The sequence below is a fragment of the Crinia signifera genome, unplaced genomic scaffold, assembly GCF_055691185.1.
Source record: "Crinia signifera unplaced genomic scaffold, ASM5569118v1 HAP2_SCAFFOLD_516, whole genome shotgun sequence".
Lineage (NCBI taxonomy): Eukaryota > Metazoa > Chordata > Amphibia > Anura > Myobatrachidae > Crinia > Crinia signifera.
Window position 1 is genome coordinate 62,387 of NW_028142409.1, and position 5,051 is coordinate 67,437.

Genomic DNA, 5,051 nt, shown 5'->3' on the forward strand with positions numbered 1-5,051 from the left:
GTGTATATCTATTTCTTCTCTACATATGTTCCTTGGGAAACTGGTGTCCCACGGATATACATATAAGCTGCAATCTTTGGCGCAGACCACCTACCTGTAACCCCTTTTGTTTGCCTTTTGGGGAGAGCTTCGTGCCCCCCGAGGACGACCCCGAGCCACAAGGCGGAGGGAAGTCTACTGAGGGTCTCTCCAAACCTTCGGGTGCGGAGGACCCACCGTCCTAACCCTTCCGGGGGTTGAGGAATGAGGGTCTCTCTAAGCTTCGGCGAAGAGGACCCACCATTCCCTATTTTCCCCTCTTCGGCCTTATGGTTGAGAGGGGTTAGGGGAAAAACGGGGTCCGTCTCCTTCGGGAGATGGCCCACTTCGATCGCACGGCCCCCTTTGCACGTGTTTAGGCACAGCACTGGTGGTAGGGAGCACACCTCGGGCTCCTGAGTTTCTTCAAACTACTGTCTCCTCTGTGCTGGGGCCTACCTCTGGTGCAGTGGCGTAAGTTCATCCCAGTTGCCCGGAGGCAAGATAAGTATTGCCCCCCCTCCCCCCCAAATACCAATCAGTAAAGTGTCTGTCTCCAGTAAAGTCATGGGATCTAATACAGGGTGTGACACTTGCAAAATTATGTTAGGAGGGGGAGGCAGCCACATTAGCTGCTTTCAATTAACTGATTCAAACTTGAAGGGGAGGAGCGGTGCCCCCTTGGAAGCAGGAGCGGTACCCACTTTGAAGCAGGAGCCCGGCGGCAGATGACTCCATTGCCTCCCAGAGTACTGCCTCTGCTCTGGTGTGCTGTGCTGTAATTATTTTATTCGCTGGGGCTGTCTCCCTCAGTGCTGCTGTGTACTCTGTTCTCCCCTCTGCTTAGGGTGGGATCTCCCTAGCAAGGTGGACAGTCTAACTGTGTACTTGTAGTACTACTGTCTCCTCTGTGCTGGGGCCTACCTCTGGTGCTGTGCTGTAATATTATATATATATTATATTAATAATTAATTATATTATACATATATAGTCCACTGGTGCTGCCTGCACTGAATCTGCCAGTATTATTTACTCAGTCCACTGTTGCCACTGGCAGTGCTACTGCCTACCTAGTGTACCTACCTAGTACATACTAGGCTGCTATATATAATTTAATTAAAAAAATAATAACTGTGCTGCATGTGACTGTAAAAAATAATTCCATGCTGCTGGTGCACTGACGTGTGCCACTGAGTGCCACTGCCAAGCAGTACCTAATAATAAAATTAATTATTATAAATTCTGCTGGTGCATAAAAGTCTGCTACTGGTGCTGTGTAACTACTTTTTGTGGTGGCCACTGCCAGTGCTACTGCCTACCTACCTAGTAGTTTAGTTTCTCTACCTACTAGGCTGCTATGTTATTAATACTTAATTAATTTAATTATATACAGTATAGTCCACTGGTGCTGCCTGCACTGAATACTGTGAATAGAGGTTGCCAGTATTATTTACTCAGTCCACTGTTGCCACTGGCAGTGCTACTGGCTAAGTGTACCTACCTAGTAGTACAACTATATACTAGGCTGCTATATACAATTTAATTCAAAAATAATACTTGTGCTGCGTGGGACTGTAAAAAATAATTCCATGCTGTTGGTGCACTGACGTGTGCCACTGAGTGTGCCACTGAGTGCCAAGCAGTACCTAATAATAAAATTAATTATTATAAATTCTGCTGGTGCATAATAGTCTGCTACTGGTGCTGTGTAACTACCTTTTCTGGTGGCCACTGGCAGTGCTACTGCCTACCTACCTAGTAGTTTAGTTTATCTACCTACTAGGCTGCTATATTATTAATACTTAATTAATTTAATTATATATAGTCCACTGGTGCTGCCTGCACTGAATACTGTGAATAGAGGTTGCCAGTATTATTTACTCAGTCCACTGTTGCCACTGGCAGTGCTACTGCCTAAGTGTACCTACCTAGTAGTACAACTACATACTAGGCTGCTATGTATAATTTAATTAAAAAATAATACTTGTGCTGCGTGGGACTGTAAAACATAATTCCATGCTGCTGGTGCACTGACGTGTGCCACTGAGTGCCAAGCAGTACCTAATAATAAAATTAATTATTATAAATTCTGCTGGTGCACATATACTAGTACTGCTGACGTATCTACCTGTCTTGTGCCTAGTACTGCCGTATGTACCTGTCTTGTGCCTAGTACTGCCGTCACCTGTCTGGTGCCCACTGCCTAATACTGCCGTATCTACCGTCTGGTGCCTTGTACTGCCGTATCTACCTGTCTGGTCTGGTGCCCACTGCCTAATACTGCCGTATCTACCTTCTGGTGCCTAGTACTGCCGTATCTACCTGTCTGGTCTGGTGCCCATTGCCTAATACTGCGTATCTACCGTCTGGTGCCTAGTACTGCCTTATCTACCTGTCTTGTGCCTAGTACTGCAGTATCTACCTGTCTGGTACCTAGTACTGCCGTATCTACTGCTCAGAGGCGTAGCTAGGGTGGCTCCGGCGGAGCTTGTGCTCCGGACGCAAACTGTTTGCAGGGTGCCCCCTGCTGTGGCCAGCCTAAGTCGAGATTAACTAACTACTGCTGCCGCGGAAAGTGTCCTTCTCCGCGATCATTTGCATACCTTACTGCCCCCTCCCCACCCGAGCTGACCGTCTGCAGGTCCTCTATAGTCACGGCAGCGTCTCTGCTACTACCGCCTCCTCTCCACAGCGTACCAGTCTGCTGCCTCCCTGTAGCGTGTGGGCCGCATGCGCAGATGTCCTGAACTCTGTCCAGACATGCGCACTCTGGCCCGGCGCTTGACATGGACTAGACCCCTCTCGTGCGCTAGTCATGTCACATCGCGCACGGCAGCAGCAGACTGGCACGCTGCGGAGAGGAGGCGGTAGCAGAGACACTGCCTTGAATATAGAGGACCTGCAGACGGCCAGCGCGGGCAGTGGGGAGGCGGTAAGGTATGCAAAAATCTGGAGAAGGACACTTTCCGCGTCAGCAGTAGTTAGTACATAGGCATGCGCACGGGGGGTGCCAGTGGTGCACAGGCACCTACTAATGGCGCCCCCCACACGATTGCACGGGGGGGGTGGGGGGAGGAGATGGAGCCATCACATGAGTGGATATTTATTTGACATTTCTATGAGAGTCACCTTTCAAATAGGGGTGGCAGTGTTCATATATGTGTGTTTTAACATGAAGAACTACATATCCCAGCATATGCAGTGTCCTGGGAATGTTGCACCATATGTAGTTTTATGGGCAAGCTTTATTTCCAAACAGGATCTATTAAGAGCTGTTAACAGTGGGTTTTTTTTGTATGTGTGTGGTGTGTGTGTGTGTGTGGGGGGGGGGGGCATAGAGAGAGAGAGAGAGCAGGGCACCAAATTGCTTGTTTGCCCCAGGCGCCGGGGGGGGGCGCAAAGCATGCCCTTGCTCTGGGCACCGTGGCGCATAGCTACACCGCTGCTACCGCTGCAGTGCCTTACATGAGCCACGTGTTTGTGCCGCACACTTGTGTGGCTTAGCATAGTTATCCAGCTACCTCGTGCACCCTTTTGCCCTAAAAACAATATTGTGAGGTGTGAGGTTTTCAGAATAGACTGGAAATGAGTGGAAATGAATGCTATTGAGGTTAATAATAGCGTAGGAGGAAAAATTAAATTCTGCGATTTTAGCAGTTTTTATGCTTTGAAAAAAAAACCAGAACCCAAAACCCAAAAATCCAAACACAAAATGTTTAGGGGGTGTTTTGGCAAAACCCATTGGAACCCAAAACATGAAGGTAATCAGAACCCAAAACACAAAACACAAATAGTGGCCAGTGCACATCCCTAGTTAGTATTGACTACAGCTGTGCACCAGCTAGGTGATCTGGGGAATGTGACAGTTAGTAATGACTACAGCTGTACACCAGCTAGGTGATTTTGGTCACGTGACAGTTAGTAATGACTACAGCTGTACACCAGCTCAGTGATCTGGGGAATGTGACAGTTAGTAATGACTACAGCTGTGCACCAGCTAGGTCATCTGTGAAATGTGACAGTTAGTAATGACTACAGCTGTGCACCAGCTAGGTGATTTGGGTCATGTGACAGTTAGTAATGACTACAGCTGTGCACCAGCTAGGTGATCTGGGGAATGTGACAGTTAGTAATGACTACAGCTGTACACCAGCTAGGTGATTTGGGTCATGTGACAGTTAGTAATGACTACAGCTGTACACCAGCTAGGTGATTTGGGTCATGTGACAGTTAGTAATGACTACAGCTGTGCTCCAGCTAGGTGATCTGGGGAATGTGACAGTTAGTAATGAATACAGCTGTACACCAGCTAGGTGATTTCAGTCATGTGACAGTTAGTAATGACTACAGCTGTACACCAGCTCAGTGATCTGGGGAATGTGACAGTTAGTAATGACTACAGCTGTGCATCAGCTAGGTCATCTGTGAAATGTGACAGTTAGTAATGACTGCAGCTGTGCACCAGCTAGGTGATTTGGGTCATGTGACAGTTAGTAATGACTACAGCTGTGCACCAGCTAGGTGTTCTGGGGAATGTGACAGTTAGTAATGACTACAGCTGCGCACCAGCTAGGTGATCTGGGGAATGTGACAGTTAGTAATGACTACAGCTATACACCAGCTAGGTGATTTGGGTCATGTGACAGTTAGTAATGACTACAGCTGTACACCAGCTAGGTGATTTGGGTCATGTGACAGTTAGTAATGACTACAGCTGTACACCAGCTAGGTGATCTGGGAAATGTGACAGTTAGTAATGACTACAGCTGTGCACCAGCTAGGTGATTTGGGTCATGTGACAGTTAGTAATGACTACAGCTGTGCACCAGCTAGGTGATCTGGGTCATGTGACAGTTAGTAATGACTACAGCTGTGCACCAGCTAGGTGATTTGGGTCATGTGACATTTAATAATGACTACAGCTGTGCACCAGCTAGGTGATCTGGGGAATGTGACAGTTAGTAATGACTACAGCTGTGCACCAGCTAGGTGATTTGGGTCATGTGACATTTAATAATGACTACAGCTGTGCA